The sequence below is a fragment of the Cupressus sempervirens genome, chromosome 7 (assembly GCF_028749045.1).
Source record: "Cupressus sempervirens isolate cs-2001-9-10 chromosome 7, ASM2874904v1, whole genome shotgun sequence".
Lineage (NCBI taxonomy): Eukaryota > Viridiplantae > Streptophyta > Pinopsida > Cupressales > Cupressaceae > Cupressus > Cupressus sempervirens.
In genome coordinates, this window is record NC_143124.1 from 68,291,256 (window position 1) to 68,309,994 (window position 18,739).

Genomic DNA, 18,739 nt, shown 5'->3' on the forward strand with positions numbered 1-18,739 from the left:
GCAAATTTGCTTGCCAATTTTTTCTTCAACTCATTAACTATTCTTTTGTTTGTGCTAGCTACTAACATGTCATTGACATAAAGAAGGATGACAAACTCACCACTTGGAAGTTTCTTGAAGTAAACACATGGGTCTGATTCACATCTTGTGAAATTATGTTTAGCCATGAAGCGATCAAATTTTACATACCATTGTCTTGGGGCTTGTTTGAGGCCATACAAGCTCCGATTTAATCTGCAATAAAAATGTTCATTTCCCTTCTTTACGAACCCTTGAGGTTGCTCCATGTACAGTTCCTCTTCTACATCACCATGTAGGAATGCAGTTTTCACATCAAGTTGTTCTAACTCAAGATCCGATGCTGCTGCTAATCCTAGAATAGTTCTGATAGTTGTCATCTTGACAACCAATGAGAAGATTTCATTGAAATCTATCCCTTTTTCTTGACCAAATCCCTTTACCACCAATTTGGCTTTGAAGTGTTTGTTGCCTTTTGCTTCTTCTTTTAACTTGTATACCCACTTGTTCCTAAGTGGTCTTTGATTAGGTGGAAGAGATACCAAATCCCAGGTTTGATTCTTGAGTAAAGAATCCATTTCTTCATGCATCGCAACTTGCCATTTTTCACCGTTTACATCGTTGAGAGCAGCTTTGTAAGTTGTTGGCTCAGAGAATTCTGAAATCAAAATTGAAGGCTCTGCGTCTTTAGCAAATAACAACTCATAATCTGAGAATTTAGCTAACATTCTCCTTTCTCTAGTGGATCTTCTCATTTGGGATCCTTTGTTCTCTAGTTTAACCAATTCAAATGGAGAACCAGTTACACTAGTTCACTGGTTTAAATTGTGTATGCCCTCTCTACTACTGGAGAATAGATTATTATAAAATTCATTCACATGACTTTGGCCATTGATGGCAATTGGATTTGTAGGCTTTGAATTTTCGTTAACATCCCTGTTGGACGTCCCAGTCTTACCAGTAAAATCCCTTGAAAAAATTTGCATATTCTGTGTCTGGAGTGATCTCATAGTGTCATGGGAGCAAGTGTTACCAATGTTTGTTAACTACTGGTTCAAACACTTGGTGTTAGCTATTTGCAGTCCAATGTGTTGAGTGTGCACGTCATTAAGGGGAGTTTTGACCACCTGCGGATCAATTTGCACCCTGTGAAATAGCTCTAACACACTGTGGATGGAGTTCTTCACCTTGTGCATTAACCTCTATTACTTGCGTGTGCGTAATACTATTTCTGTCCTATGGATTAGTTGGGCCCTGCGAATTGCATTGCATATTACCTACACTATGAGATCGTGCATTACCAAGGATGTGGCCTGTGTTCCCACTGTGCTCAAAGGGAAAGGGTGACACATGTTCACCGTGAGTACCCTACATAATGACAGGATTACCCTGCGAAGCAATTGACACAACCTGTGAATTGACTTCAATTGCCTACCTCCGTGGACTGACTTTAGCAACATGCGGGTTGTGAAGTTGTCTTCCTTCAAAAGCGAAGTCTTCTATGTCCGCACTGTGGCATGCATACTCAACTACATCTTTATTGTGTAGGCGCACTTTTTAGTACCCCTGTATCAAAATTTCAATATTTGGTTGTCCTGGTCGATTTTCCCATAAGTTGCCTGAACTCTCTTTAAACATGATGTTGTAAAAGATGAAGATCAAAGTTCTAGTGCAGATGTGAAAGTTCCTATTCCTCAATCCAGAATTCATTGCATCAGTTCAAGAAAGAGGTATTCGCAGATAAGACCACGTTCCATGGAAAGGAGGAGAGAGACTATTAGGGAAGGTCATGGGTTGCTCCTCCAAAAGATGCAAAGACTACAAATGTTCACTGCTATATTCCCAAGCCTATGGATACCAAGATCAAAATTTGGGATGTTTTTAACAGCGGTAAATGCATGAAGACATACATGGGTCATTCAAAGGCAGTCATAGATATATCATTTAGCAATGATGGTTCCATGTTTTTTTAAATGTCTGGTACGACAGGAACATCAAGCTTCGGGACACAGAAGCAGGGAAGGTGATTTCAACATTTCTCCATGAGGAAAATTTTGTATGTTGTAAAGCTCAATTCAGATGAGGATAAACAAAATGTGCTTCTTGCAGGTATGAGTGATAAAAAGATTGTGCAGTGGGACATGAATAGTGGGGTCAGGCAAATCAAGCCTTTTAGCCATAATACTAGGAGAAATACCGAGGGTTTCTGGCATTGTTAGGTTGAGTGATACAAAAGCTTATGTACCTCAGTCCCCGTGGATACAAAGCTGTAAAATAGAGGACAATATTGTCTTTGGGAAACAAATGGAGAGAGTTAGGTATGAGTGCATACTCAAGGCCTGTGCTTTGAAGAAAGATATTGAATCATTTGCATATGGTGACCAAACTGTAATTGGAGAAAGATGCATTAATTTGAGTGGTGGCCAAAAACAAAGAGTATAGCTGACACGGGCATTATACCAAGATGTAGATATCTATCTCTTTGATGATCCTTTTAGTGTGGTTGATGCACATACAGGCACTCACATTTTCAAGGAACGTGTTCTTGACATTTTGAGTAAAAAGACTGTATTTTATGTGATCCATCAAGTGGAATTCCTGCCAACTGCATATCTCATTTTGGTAATGTGCGATGGCAAAATTACCCAAGATGGGAAATATAGTAATATTTTGCAGTCAGGTACAGATTTATTAGAATTGGTTGGTGCCCATCAAAAAGCTTTGGATGCCATGGATGCTAATGCAAATTCCCATCATATAGTTGCATCTTCAGAATTTGATACGGTGGAATCAGAAAATCAAAATCTAACTAATAATCTACCAAATGAAGCTAAGCCACAGGTGCCATGAACAGAAAGCAATAATGAGATTTTTAGAGGAGATAATGACCAGGAAGAAAGAGATAAGAGAACAAGTGATGTTGATCCTGAGAATAAGAAGGCTCAGCTGGTGCAAGAAGAAGAAAGAGAGACTGGCAAGGTAGTGATTATTGGATGGCATGGGCAAACCCAACAACCTTTGGCAACAAATCACCAATTAGCAACTCCCTTCTAATTCAGCTACATTAGGCAGCTCTCGATGTAGCCGTCCTCATTGCCATATTCAATGCTTTGTGTTGTGAATCTTCATCATGCGAAAGTGCAGGGACCCAACACACATCTCATTGGCCATCACTAGTTAAACAGTATGGAACATATGAGAAACACAGAAGCTAGTATCCTCGAGTCCTTCCAAAAGCTGATTTAGTTGGTGCCTCCAAGGAAAAAGAACTTGCAGATAACCAGATCTCAAGAACTAGAAGGAAGCAAGTTGATGATGTGCCAAACAAGAGCAGCATGGCTAAATCAATAGATTATACGAGGAAAAGTGAGACGACGGGACCAAGGAATTTTGGAGCAAAATGGCAAAAACAACCAAAACCTTTGTCGCAAGCAACTTCTTCTAAAGCTACAATTGAAGGAAGGTTAGGACCGGCTGGGGGATGTTGGGATTGTGGGAAGATCATTATAAGAATGAATGTCCATAAAATCCGAATAGAAGAACTCAAGCCCAAGCTGTATTTGGAAAGTGAAAAGGTCAATTGTGGCAATTAACATTTGAGAAGATAAAGAGTCTAAATAGAGTATTAGATGAGAAAAGCATAAAACATCTGATTGGCTTTCAATCAATATTTGATTGTGTGTCAAATTTAAAGTTTCCTTCTCACATGAAGAATATCATCCACATTCATTGGAGATGGGAATATGAATCAGCTGGAATAAAAAGGAAGTAAATATTTGATAATATGATGAATAAGATTGACTCCGAAGAGGCAGGATGAAGCCGAAAGGTCATGGAAAGTTATTTATTGGTTTTTTTTTTTTTGATGCCAAGGGTTCTTCTTTTCCTGCATATAGTCAAAGTGCTGGAGTAGAGGAGAGGGCATATTAGTTTTCATTGCATATAGGGAGGAGAAAATTGTTGATGTATCAGACTTATTATTGCAGAGCCAATAAAGAGGATTTTATGTCAATGGTTTTCTGTTCCCTGTAATTAGTCATTGCTTCTATGTGTCTTTCTTTTTCCGAATTACAGAAGGAGAGAAAAGATGTTTTATTCTTTTGTCATGAGGATATGAATTAGTCACAGTAAGAAGTGCTTTGGGGTATTCAAAGAAAGATTCATTAGAAGTCTTTAATCATCTCATTTAAATTAAATGTTGAGTATATGGATTCATAAGAATTGTGAGTTCTATTGCTTGGTTAATAGATTATAAAGTTTTTCTTGCCTGGATTAAGTCTTGTTTAGGCTTAATTCAGTTTACCTCTTTTGCTCTCGGGTTAAGAGCATACCCCGTGTTAGTTTAGGAGAAAAACATAATTCCTTGAATATTATTCACATAGGGAGCTGTACCTTAATTCAGAGGGAAACTAGTTATTCTCAGAAACAGTTTCCCAACTGTTGTGTAAAGTTGTTCTTCATTACAAATTGGGTAAATTAAAAGGAGAATCGGAAGAAGAACAATCTGTTTACCAACATATTGCTATGTTGAATTGACTGTAGATGTCTATTGACATCCATACGCGCTATCTCATATTGCGCAGAGTTATTCGGATTGTATGAAGCAGAGTGCGGGCCCTGGAGATTGGAGAACCTATTAGGAGAGAGAGTGCTTGGTAACTTGTCAAATCCCAACCCATATTGCTGAAAATCTTTGTCTATGCCATTGTATCTTATTCCTCGACAATTACCTTGGCAATGAAAGTGTTCTATTTCATAAACCTGAGGTTGTGAATATATAGGCTCAACATTTGATTTATTTATGTTAGTTAACTATCTTGAGCTTACACTTTCATTGTCATAATTTCCCGAGTTGAAGAGGGAATCTTCTTGTTCAGTATGCCATGTATCCTCTGAGGGAGAGACAGGGGTAGGAGCAAGAACTGATGTAGGAGAAAGATTATTTGTGGGATACAACAATTGTGTATTACCATGCTAAGAGTGGGTGCCATTACTCATCATATCAAATAAAGGAATGAATTCTCTGTTAGGAGTCTCATCTTTAGAATGCGGAAATACCTTCTCATTAAAGATGACATCTCTGCTCCTAATGATCTTCTTTTTAGTTAAACTCCAAAACTTGAAGCCAAACTGATCCTCTCCATATCCAACAAATATGCAAGCTTCGGATTTAGGATCCAGCTTGCTTCTCTTTTCTTTGGGCACATATGCAAAAGCTTGACAACCAAAAACATTAAGATGAGAGTATGAAATTCTTCTATCTTGCCATTCCTCTTCCAGAATTTTGAAGTTCAACCTTGAAGGACTCCGATTAATGAGATATATGGCTATATTACATGTCTTAGCTCAAAAAAATTTCCCAATCCTGCATTTGAAAGTATACACCGAGCTTTCTCCATTATAGTCCTATTGAGTCTTTTCACTGCCCCATTTTCTTGAAGGGTGTAGGGTACAACTTTCACCCTACGAATACCATTATCTGCACAATAATTGTCGAACTCTAGTGAACAAAACTCACCTCCATTATCCGTTTTTAAACATTTGATCTTATGGCCCCTTTGATTTTCAACAAGAGCTTTGAAAACTTTAAACTTAGAAAAAACTTTAGATTTATTTGCCATAATATATATCCATACTTTCCTAGTACAATCATCAAGGAAAGTAACAAAAAAAAATTGCACCTCCTAAAGAGCTTACCTCAACCGGACCAAATACATCCGAGTGTACATGTTCCAATGGTTTTTCCTTGAGATTATGTCCATCTTTCAAGAAGTTGACCCACTTTTGCTTTCTGTAAAGGCAATGTTCACAAAATTTCAAATTTGCTAATTGGAGACCCAGTAGTTGATCCCTTTTGAGCATTACCTCAAAGCCCTTTTTGCTCATGTGGCCTAATCTTTGATGCCAAAGTGTTGCATCACTGCCCATGACTGTCATAGTAGCCCCTATTTCAATAGGCTTCTCAAGAAGATAAAGATTACCAACTTTGTTTCCCTTAGCAATTATTCTTGAACCCTTGGTAACATTCCAAGTATTTGGATGTAAGGATGGATAATATCCTTGTGCAAAGAGCTAACTGACGGAAATCAAATTTCGCTTTAATTTGGGAACATGGCGAACATCTTTTAACAACCATTTCCCTCCATCTTCCAGTTGTAACAAAATGTCACCTTTGCCAACTATTTCACATGATTTATTGTCTCCAAGAAATACCTCTCCAAATTGACCTTCATGGTAGTTTATGAAACAATCCGTACAAGGAGTGGCATGGAAGGAAGCTCCGGAATCTATCACCCAAGAATCTGATTTTGTGTCACTTGTAGAAAGAACTAAAACGCTTTCATCTTTCTCATAACTTGTATTTGCTTCCATGTTTCTCACATTTTCTTGTGCTTTCTTGTAAGCCTGGCAATTCTCTTTGTGGGGCCAGGCCTACCACAAAACTAGCATCCTCCATTCCTACCTCTTGACTTTGATCGATTGGGTGACTTTAATCTTCACTAATTGTAATTATTATTTCCTCTATGATGGCTTCTTCCTCTTCTCTCAGTGTTGACCATAGTGAGAGCATCACTAGATGAGGAGTCTTTGTTACTCCTTCTCATGTCTTCACTTAATAAAGTGGCAACAACTTCATCGTAGGCCAACTTTGACTTTGTAGAGTTTGAAGTGCTTACAGCTGTAACTACGGGATCCCAACTGTCAGGTAAAGAACATAACAAGATGATGGCTTTGGCTTCATCATACCAACCGAGCTTGCTTGACATAGTAGGGTATTCAAATCATTTATATGATTTGACATTGTAGTCCCTTTCTTCATTTTCAGTTTGTAGAGTTTCTTCATAATGAAGATTTTGTTTGCAGCCGACACTGTTTGATACATATTCTGAAGTTTGTCCCAAACTTCTTTCGTTGACTTCTCGTTTGAGACATTGAACAAGACATTTTTCGCTAGCGAAAGAAAAATGGATGCCATCGCCTTCTCATCCATCTTTTCTCAATCTTCATTAGACATTGTAGCCGGTTTATTAGACTTTCCTTCAATTGCAAGTGCTAAGTCTTGCTTAACCAACAAAGAGCGCATGTACACTTTCCACAGGCTATAATTCTTGCCTATAAATTTCTCTATTTTCATATCCTCCATCTTTTTGAAAAAAAAACTCAACACCAATTTCTCAATCTGCACACCTCATACTTTGATACCAATTGAAAGGCTTTAAATAGAGAAATAAAATAGACGCAATAAGAAAAAATACAAAACACCAGATTTATCCTAGTTCACCACAATAGTGGCTACATCCAGACTGCAGAGTATTGGATTATTGTGTAAAAGATGAATACAAATGAGCACGAGCAACATATAAAAAGGCTCCAATAATATTACATATGAAAGGTCTCAGGAAACCAAGAGACACGCTTATTGGAGGGAAGAAACAAGTGACCATTGGCCTTCACCATATCAACACCAGGCCCTCCCAGCAGGTGCCTATGAGATCTTTTGATTGGAGAGTCCTTGGCAGGACTTCGATCTCCTCTAAATGGTGATTGACAAAAATATGGAGCCTCTCCAAGTTCGCACACTTCAGAAAATGAAATCCTGCACACTTGTATTTTTTTCAGGTTGCTCGATCGAAAAGATAAAGATGATCCACTGAGGGGCATCCGTTTATGTGCAGCCTTTGAAGATTGCCCAGTTGCCTAATTGCTTTTTATAGAGATTTATCTCCTTGACCGTCCAGTCTAGGACAACGTTCAATTACAAGTTCCCTCAAAGAAGACAAATCTCAAAAAGAGTCAAGTACATGTTTCAGCTCAGGACATCTTTGAATATAGAGACTCGTCAAGGAAGATAAACCTCCAATAGAGTGCGGTAGACATTCCAGCTGTGGACAATTATAAATTGAAAGATTAGTCAAAGAAGACAAACCTCCGAGAGAAGTCGGCAAGCTAGTCGACAACACATTTTCTATCCTCATATTTGTCAGCCTGCTGAGTTGACCGATGTTATCTGGTAGCTCCCTTAAACTGCTGAAGTCCAAATCGAGCTTTCTCAAGTAAACATTATTTCCGATGTGACGAGGCAACTCTCCCAAGTTTGTACACCAACTGAGCCCAAAAAACTCCAGCTTTCTTATGTTTTCCAGAATGTCCAAGTCCTCTGGCGCGAATGTGAGTTGAGTACAGCAGCTCAGATTCAAACATTCGAGGTGCATCAGGTTCTTAAAAGAAATGGGCAGCCTCCTCAATTCTGTGCAACGATAGAGACTTAGATGCCGCAGTTTGCTCAAATAGCCTAAATTTGTGGGTAGTGATTGCATTCTAGCGTCTTCTAACACCAGGTATTGTTGCAACCAACTATTACAATCCTTTTCAGATGATTGAGAAGTCCTATTGATTTCGAAAAACCTTTAAATTTGTAGCAACTAGAAATAAGCAACTCCCTTAACCGCACAGGGACCTGCAACAAATTTCCAAGAAGAGAAATGCCAAGAATAAAGCAATTATAAAATGATCGAAATATAAAATCCACAAAGGTAAAATGGACGCTACTTGCCTCGCTATCTGACTCCCCCCAAAACTCTTCTAAGTGAAGTTCCTCTTTCTGTGCCCATTTGTATTCATGGAGTTCCAAAACGCTCAACCTTTTGAATGAAAGTCCTGAAGGAAGATTTCGCTGTCCAATCTCATACCAGCGGAGCCAAACCAGTTCTCTGGATACTTTATTCATTACTCGATTGAAAGAATCTCCATGGGTCACTAAATACTTTAGTCCAACTAAAGAGGGTGAGAGCGACCAGATTCCTCTATTTGTTCTAACCTTCAGTTCCCCTTCCGAGGACCAAACCTGAAAACCAACCTCACCACGTACTCTGGCCATTTCAGGTATGCCCGTGTCCGTACCCTGAAAAAAAACATAAAATATTTGGAAAATAAAATGATAATATATTAATATAATAATAAACTTTTTCAAACAAATAAATAAGATAGATAATTTTCACAGCAAGTCAAATTGTGATATTGTTATTAGAATTTAACTGTGTGATTTTTGAGTCAAACTCATTGACCCATGTTTCATGAGTAGAGAAATAGTTATGAGAGTAGAGAAATGAGAGATGGTCAAACAAACCGAATAAGTAATCCATTCCACGTTGCTATTATTCCATGAATGCCGATTCTGTTCTGCATACGGTAAAAATTTTAAAATCAAAAAACTTTAAAATAGAAGAGCTAATACAGCCAGCACGCAGTTCAATAAATATTTGGTTGTCCTGACTCCAAACACAATAGCATCTAAATAAATCAGTTTTCCTCAACTGTTTGGATGCAAAATAGGTCTAGCTAACAAGATTATCTTCGTATTGTGTCTTTAAGAGAAAACAAATTAAACCTAAATGAAAAGTTACAGAAATTGAAACAATATGTTTTAACAATGCATTTTATGTAATAAATTCATGGAAGATTCTGAAATAGACACTAGTATCTCAACGACGACAACTCTTTCAACACAAGAAATGCCCCTATCCAAGCGGAGGAAATATTTCAGAGCGGCAAAAAAAATTTAAAATAGCAATTTTTAACATTAATACTCACTTCACTTGCTTGCACTGATTTCTCTAGAATGAAGCGGTATAGTAACTGTTTTTACCAATGGAATATGTTTTGAAGGAGTTTCTTAGTTGTTTTTCATGATAGAATATCTTGTTTAAGAACAGTTTTTAATGACAGAATGTAGCTTAACTAGTATCTCAACGAAGACAACTCTTTCAACACAAGAAAAGCCCCTATCCAAGCGGAAGAAATATTTCAGAGCGGCAAAAAAAAATTTAAAATAGCAATTTTTAACATTAATACTCACTTCACTTGCTTGCACTGATTTCTCTAGAATGAGGCGGTCTAGTAACTGTTTTTACCAATGGAATATGTTTTGAAGGAGTTTCTTAGTTGTGTTTAATGATAGAATATCTTGTTTAAGAACATTTTTTAATGACAGAATGTGGCTCATTTGAAATTACAGTTTTAAAGGATTAAATTGATTTTTATATGAATTTCACATTAAAAAATAAAAATTATTAGTTAATTAAGCCGATAGGCTTTTATCTGTGGGCATTGCCCACTGACGGAAACTTGTCAGACACTGAGAAATTGTCTTATGACAGACAGGCAAATTGTCTCATGTCCGGAAAGGTAACTCAGAAAATATTTCCCATTTTTCAAAAGAAAATTTGTAGAGGATTTCCTTCCATTGTCATTACAAACTCTTGACACAGAGCTGCTGGCAGGGGTTTTGTTCTCATCAGATTGTTCGACAAACATACCACTAAGCATTTTCGTAGAACCCTGCCTAAGACACAGAGGTGTTTTCTGGTGACTACCACCGCTTCAGGAACTACCGCCGCTGCGCATTTCATATACTCTAATATCACAGGATGGTAGCAGTTCACCTCACAACGATGGTTTCTGGTGAGAATTTTATCCCAACAAAGCATTGAAGCTCGGAAGAGACTGATAAATTCCTGTTTGAAAGTCCACCAGAACAGGTGCGCTTATCACCTTACTCTCTCTTAATGCCTTGATGTAGCCATTTGAAGGAGATGGCGGTGATGTAGGCTACTAATTTGGTAGGTTTCCATGCCTGTGGCATCATTTCAATTTCTACGAATTGGAAAACATATTATAATAGTATAATCTATTTATTCTTACATCTTTGGAGGTTGCATCTGGCATTTCCTCTTTCGAATTTAGTGCCAGAGCATGTATATGATTCATGCTCACGTTTAATAGGTCTTCCAACATCCTTGTACGTTCATCACACGTGCTTTTCAGCAAATCTTCCCTACGCTTAACAATCCTAGCATTCGTGTAATGAAATATACAGAGGGCCCCGATTCAAGAAACTACACAAAGAAGCAACAACCTTTTCAGCCAAGTCCCTCCACCAACCTTTGATGGACTCTGCTTCTTAGTAGCAGCAGAACTTTTTCCCCACCAACACATATTATAGCAAAAGCCGCCTTGGAAATGAATGCCCCGGCTAAGTGAGAATAGGGACGAGATAACTCAATCATGGATATGATTTAACTTCGTTCAGCACATACGTGTAGCTACGAGAAGGATGTGTTGTGCTAAATGAGCTTTATCATCAGTATTCAGCTTCCTCCCTCATCACAATCCCATCTAAAAGGTGAACTGCATCTGATATATCTCTGCAAACACATTTTTTTATCAGTATTGGAAAAAAAAATGTTTTATCTGATAAACGACATTGCACTTAATTTTCATTCGGAAATTTGAACTTCTACATATTCATTCATGAGCAAAAAGATGGATGGTTGTCTTAAACAATTAAGACTCTTGACAATCTGTCTGTAATGTCCCCTGTTTAACCAGTTTGGATATATGTTGTCGTTAGCCTACTTCTATGTGGTCCCGGGGGCTAACAAGGACATGGACGGGATCTTGTGGTGTTTTGGCCTAGTCGATTTTGTTCTGGGGCCAGCTAAGTTCGTTTGGAGGCATTTACAATGTGACTTACTATTTTTAGTAAGTCAGCCAGGCTAGCCGGATGATAATTTTGATGATGGGGTTGGATGTGTTTTTCTTAGCTCTTTCTAACGAGCTATCATTTGTGGTGTTTCGAGATCATTTGCTATGGAATTTTAATGCCGGAAGTTATTTAATAAAGTAACTTCAATTAAATTAATATTATAAGGTTACTTTATTATATTTTGTATTTATATGTGTGCCCAAGAGTGGGACACCAAATGATCTCCTTGGGACTTTAAAGTGATAAATGGAAACAATATATTAAAATGCAAATATGAGATTTAATCCCACATTGCTTGTGGAGTGGGGGTCGACCCTCTAAGAGGACTTTATATACAGCCATGAATGGGGTGTGGAGATATGAAGAGATTGATGAATTCAAGCTTAGTTTGGTTGGTTTGGTTGCTGGCTTTTGGAGACGAAATCCTCCATTGGTGACAATCCTTTCGCTCTTGGAAGACAGAGTCAAGGGATTTAAGATCTATTAGCTTCATACTGTGAGCATTCAGCTTCAATTTTTCAGCTACAGGTAAGATTGAAATTGTTCCATTTCCAAAGGCATATCATTGCAGACATTGAACAGCATGGACAGCAGATTTGGAGGTGAGATTTGGAGCAGGTTTGTGGGTAAACAGTGCTGCTACAGTGCGCGTGAACCAGTGCATGTGAATAGTGCGCATGAACAATCCTCATTCTGTGTACTTGGAGGTCATATTTCATACCCTAACCGAGCAGCTATTAGATGGGTTGCTAAACTGGACATCCATCCTCAAATTTCGAACAGCAGCGATCATATTATTTCCAGGTTCTTCTACACCCGATTATAATAGTTCAATGAATGTATAGGTGTCATAATTATAAAGAGTTTTGCATATTCAGTCACTATGTAACAGTCTTTGCACTACAAACTCAGTCACTTTTGTACACAGCTATATGAAGTTTGTATATCTTGAATAGAGGAATAAGTGTACGGAACATTTACGATCAGTCCATAAGAACTCTTTACATTGCATATTTGTAGTAGTGTTCAAGTGCCAAGATATTTGTCCTTGCTATTCTTCAGATCATATGGTCATTGTTTGACAGAGAAGTATTATAACATCTGAACAAGAACTCAGAAATTATAAATCAGACTTTGCACACCAACTGTTTGACAAAATGTTGTTGAATCAAAACTAAAAAATTCAAGGTAGAATTAATAGGGTATGTTACAGTGGTATCAGAGCTATAAGTCCTGCCATCCTGTGGAGGTCTTATAGGAAATTTGGAACTGGCGGATAGAGGGGAAAGTGTTTTTGTCAAAACACTAAAATCAGAGCATTTATGTTTGAGCATGCGACAGGGGCCTTATAATTTCCGCAATACCAGAGCAAGACAAAGTAGGAGTTCAGACCTGCAAAGCAAACAGTCTAATTCATCCGTACAGGGGGGTATAGAATCCAGTCATACAGACACAGCGGAGGTATTTTTTGATCAAGACAGCAATATGGGTGACCGAGATGACAGGAATACAAGATTAGGTGGAGGCGGGAATGCCGGTCCAGAGCCTGGAGAGGAAAGATTTTTACAATTATTAGAGACCTTGGCACAGGGACAGCGATTAGCAGAACAAAGGGCACAGGAACAGAATCAGAGATTGGAGCTTATGATGCAGATGATGGCTCGTCAAATGGGGTTGAATGCTAACATGGGTGGAGGTAATAATCAGAATGGTAACAATCAGAATGGGAATAATCAGGATGGGACACATAATGGAGGTGAACAAGTTGGGAACAATTTCGGTCATGCACCCCAGCAAGCTAGGACCGTGAGTTCGAGGCCCATGATTCCCACATTCCCTCCTAGAGCTCCAGAGCAGCCCGTACCAGAACCCCAGATCATTGATATACAGGACCAGTTGAGGAGAGATTGGGAAGCCGGAGGTCCAGATTTTACTGCTGCAATTACCTTTAGGGAGTATATGGATGTGCGGATGAAACATATGCCACGTGGACATGACAGGAACCAGAACTATGAGCTACGGAAGAAAGTAGGGAAACTTCAGTTACCATATTATGATGGCTCGGGGAAGTCTTCAGCAAGAGCTTGGGTTCAAAAGCTTGACACATACTTTCAATTGAACCCTATGCCTGAGGAAGAAGCTATTAAGTACGCAGCAATTCATCTGGAGGGGTTAGCACACGAGTGGTGGCATCATGGTATGGTCACTATGGGTCATGCACACATTACCTCATATGTGGAGTTCACGGAAAGACTGATTGAACGTTTTGATAGGAAGGATCCAGAACTCCATTTCAAGGAGTTAGCTCAGCTTAAACAATGGGGATCATTGGAGACATACATTTCAGAGTTTCAGAAACTTGCAGTGTTAGTAACAGATGTATCTGAACGGAGGATACTGGTTCTATTTATGGATGGGTTAGCTGATCCGTTGAGAGGGTGGATTAAAGCTCTCAACCCTCCCACTTTGCAGGAAGCCATTAAGAAAGCTCGTGACATGGATTCCTCTTCAGCTTCTAAAAATAAATTCCTGGCAAAGAGTTTCCCTTCAAGGAAAGATAAGGACAGGAAACCTTTTCATAGAGAGCCTCCGCCACCTAAGGAGGAAAGTAAGAGGTTGGACAATGAAACACTTAATGATCTCAGGAAGAAGAAGCTTTGTTTTCATTGCAGGGAGCCTTGGGATTTGTCACATAAGTGTCCATTGAAAGCAAAAGCTAAGCAGATGGAGTACTTTTCAGCTGAAGAGTCAGTGGATGGAGATTCAGAGCAGTCATCAGAATCAGATGGAGATGATGATAATTCTTCACATGAGGAAGCACGTAGTGATGGCACGATAGCTCAGTTGTCTAGTATACAGGAGGCCGTCACTTTTAGAGTTAGGGGAACTTTGGATGGACAGAGATTTGTGGCACTCATTGATACAGGGGCAACACATAACTTCATTGATGAGAAGTTTGTGACACGCAGAGGGCTACATACAGAGGAGCATAGGGGATTTAAGGTGATGGTTGCCGATGGCTTCAAAATTGACTGTACCAAGAAAATCTCCAACTTGCAGCTTCGTTTGGGAGATTATGACATGACAGGAGATTTCTTTGTGGTGAACATTGGTGATCAGGATATGGTGCTTGGAATGAACTGGATGAAGTCTCTGGAAGAGTTTACATTTAACCTCCAGAAAATGGAAATGAGGTTTGAGGCAAATGGTAAGAAGATAGTGCTCAGAGGTTTGTCAGATGAGAGACTTCGAGTGGTCTCACTCAAACGAATGCAGAGTTTCTTTAGACATGATCAGGTGCAGTGGGCAACAGAGTTCAAAGTAATGCCTGAGGTGACAGAGCAACATAAACAGGAGTATCCACCTGATGTACAAAAAATAATAACCAAACATACTAAGGTGTTTGATGAGATACCTCCAGGAAGACCCCCAGATAGGGGAATCGAGCATGTTATTGAGTTAGAGGAAGGGGCTAAGCCAGTTATCATCACACCTTACCGCCACCCCAAGAGATATAAGGATGAAATAGAAAAGGCAATCAAGGAGTTGATTGACATGGGGCACATACGGCCAAGCAAGAGTCCTTTTGCTTCTTCAGTAGTATTGGTGAAGAAGAAGGATGGTACAATGAGGATGTGCATTGATTATAGGGAGCTAAACAAGAAGACAATCAAGAACCGATACCCTATCCCGCGCATCGATGAGCTTATTGATGAATTGCACGGTGCATGCTACTTCTCTAAGATTGATTTGAGATCTGGCTACCACCAGATACGGGTTAGAGAGGGGGATGTGGAGAAGACAGCTTTTAGATGCCACTACGGACATTTTGAGTTCTTAGTCATGCCTTTCGGGTTGACTAATGCTCCCGCCACTTTCCAGTCCTGTATGAATAGAGTGTTCAGAGATCAGCTGAGGAATTTTGTGTTGATATTCTTTGATGATATACTGATATACAGCCATACTTGGGAGGAACATTTGAAGCATATTGATACAGTGCTCAGTATTCTAGAGAGGGAGTCATTATATGCCAAGATGAGTAAATGCGAGTTCGGGATGACAGAGTTGCTCTATCTAGGGCATATTATTAGTGCAGGAAGTGTTCGGGTTGACCCAGACAAGATCAGGGCCATTCTGGATTGGCCACCGCCGAGGAACACTTCACAACTCAAGGGATTTCTCGGGCTTTGTGGGTTCTACCGCAGATTTGTGAAGGGATTTTCACAGATAGCCGCACCACTTACAGATTTGACACGGAGAGACAGTTTCAAGTGGTCAGAGAGGGCTCAGGATTGTTTTGACAGGTTCAAGGAGCTGATGAGTACGTGTCCTGTTTTAGCCATTCCAGATTTCACCAGGCCTTTTGAGCTGCAGTGTGATGCCTCGGGAGAGGGCGTAGGAGCTGTCCTCATGCAGGACAAACATCCCATCGCATATGAGAGCAGGAAATTACGAGGTGTTGAGAGAACTTACAGCATCTATGACAAAGAAATGCTAGCAATCATGCACGCGCTAGCTAAGTTCAGGCAATATTTAGCAGGGAGCCGATTCACAGTAAAAACAGATCATAACAGCTTGAAACATTTCCTTGGGCAGAAGGATCTTAATGACAGGCAACAGAAATGGGTGAGTAAGTTACAAGCTTATGATTTCGACATAGTCTATGTCAAAGGGAAGAAAAATATTGTCGCAGATGCTTTATCCAGAAGGCCTCATTTGCTTGCTGTTGGGATAGTCATGGATGATTGGAGAGAGTTGATCTTGGCAGAGTATGCCAAGGATAGTTGGGCATCTAGTATTATTGAAGGAACTATTCAGGATAGCCGATACACTGTTGTAAATGATCTGATCATCTACAAGGAAAGGATTTATTTAGTACCCGGGTCTGCTATGAAGCAGAAGATTTTGAGGGCGTTTCATGATTCACCATTGGCAGGACATCCTGGATTCTTTAAGACATATCGGCAGGTGAGAGAGCGCTTCACTTGGAAAGGACTCAAAACAGAGGTGGTTCAATTTGTTAGAGAGTGCCAAGTATGTCAGCAGAACAAACAGGAACATTCCTTTCCAGGTGGTTTACTACAGCCCCTACCCATACCAGAGAAGAAGTGGGATAGCATTTCCATGGATTTCATCACAGGCCTCCCCAAGGCACAGGGTCGGGATTGTATCTTTGTTGTGGTAGACAAATTGACGAAATTTGCACATTTCTTTGCAATTTCGTCTACGTATTCAGCAACACAAACAGCAGAACTATTTTTTCGAGAGGTATTCAGACTACATGGGATACCAAGAAGCATAGTCAGTGACAGAGACAACAGATTTATGAGCCACTTTTGGCAGGAGTTGTTCAAGTTATGTGGAACAGAGCTCACTCCGAGTACCAGTTACCACCCCCAAACTGATGGGCAAACAGAGATAGTGAACAAGTGGGTTGAGGGATATCTCCGAAACTATATTGCAGGGCAGCAGAGGGCTTGGGTGAAGTGGCTACATCTAGGGGAGTACTGCTATAATACCTCTTACCATATGTCTATTCAAATGTCCCCTTTTATGGCACTATACGGGTATGATGCTCCTAATTTCTTGGATTTGTTATTTGGGGACAGTAGGGTGCCTAAGGCCAAGGATCTTTTGCAAGAGTGTCAGGACATTATGCGATCCTTGAAGGAAAACTTGCAAAAGGCACAAAATCAGCAGAAGCAATATGCTGATCAGCACAGGGTTGAGAGGTCTTTTGAGGTGGGAGACATGGTGTACCTCATGTTACAGCCGTATAGGCAGTCCTCTCTCAAGAGGAGTGGAACAGAGAAATTGAAACCGCGCTACTATGGACCATTCAGAGTAATCAGGAGAGTGGGCGAGGTAGCTTATGAGTTGGAACTGCCTGCAGACAGTAAAGTGCATAATGTGTTCCATGTGTCACGCCTTAAAAAGGCATTGGGGCACAATGTGGTGCCTTCAGTAGTATTGCCACCTCTCGATGATGAGGGAAAGCTTATCTTGGTTCCTGAAGCTATACTTGACACCCGGGAGAGGGTGCTTCGCCGGAGGACTATCAGGGAGTACCTAGTGAAGTGGAGGAACCTACCTATTGAGGATGCAACATGGGAGGCAGAGCAGGTTCTTCAACATCCAGAGTTGAGATTGCTTGGGGACAAGCAATTTCAAGAGGGGCGGACTGTAATGTCCCCTGTTTAACCAGTTTGGATATATGTTGTCGTTAGCCTACTTCTATGTGGTCCCGGGGGCTAACAAGGACATGGACGGGATCTTGTGGTGTTTTGGCCTAGTCGATTTTGTTCTGGGGCCAGCTAAGTTCGTTTGGAGGCATTTACAATGTGACTTACTATTTTTAGTAAGTCAGCCAGGCTAGCCGGATGATAATTTTGATGATGGGGTTGGATGTGTTTTTCTTAGCTCTTTCTAACGAGCTATCATTTGTGGTGTTTCGAGATCATTTGCTATGGAATTTTAATGCCGGAAGTTATTTAATAAAGTAACTTCAATTAAATTAATATTATAAGGTTACTTTATTATATTTTGTATTTATATGTGTGCCCAAGAGTGGGACACCAAATGATCTCCTTGGGACTTTAAAGTGATAAATGGAAACAATATATTAAAATGCAAATATGAGATTTAATCCCACATTGCTTGTGGAGTGGGGGTCGACCCTCTAAGAGGACTTTATATACAGCCATGAATGGGGTGTGGAGATATGAAGAGATTGATGAATTCAAGCTTAGTTTGGTTGGTTTGGTTGCTGGCTTTTGGAGACGAAATCCTCCATTGGTGACAATCCTTTCGCTCTTGGAAGACAGAGTCAAGGGATTTAAGATCTATTAGCTTCATACTGTGTGCATTCAGCTTCAATTTTTCAGCTACAGGTAAGATTGAAATTGTTCCATTTCCAAAGGCATATCATTGCAGACATTGAACAGCATGGACAGCAGATTTGGAGGTGAGATTTGGAGCAGGTTTGTGGGTAAACAGTGCTGCTACAGTGCGCGTGAACAGTGCGCGTGAACCAGTGCATGTGAATAGTGCGCATGAACAATCCTCATTCTGTGTACTTGGAGGTCATATTTCATACCCTAACCGAGCAGCTATTAGATGGGTTGCTAAACTGGACATCCATCCTCAAATTTCGAACAGCAGCGATCATATTATTTC

The 18,739-nt window shown here is 39.8% G+C and overlaps 1 pseudogene; it reads right to left on the reverse strand.

Moving 5' to 3' along the window:
• Positions 1–7,285: 7,285 nt before the first annotated feature.
• The window catches only part of LOC149545526 (disease resistance protein Roq1-like), a 105,519-nt pseudogene continuing 94,065 nt past the window's right edge, over positions 7,286–18,739 (reverse strand).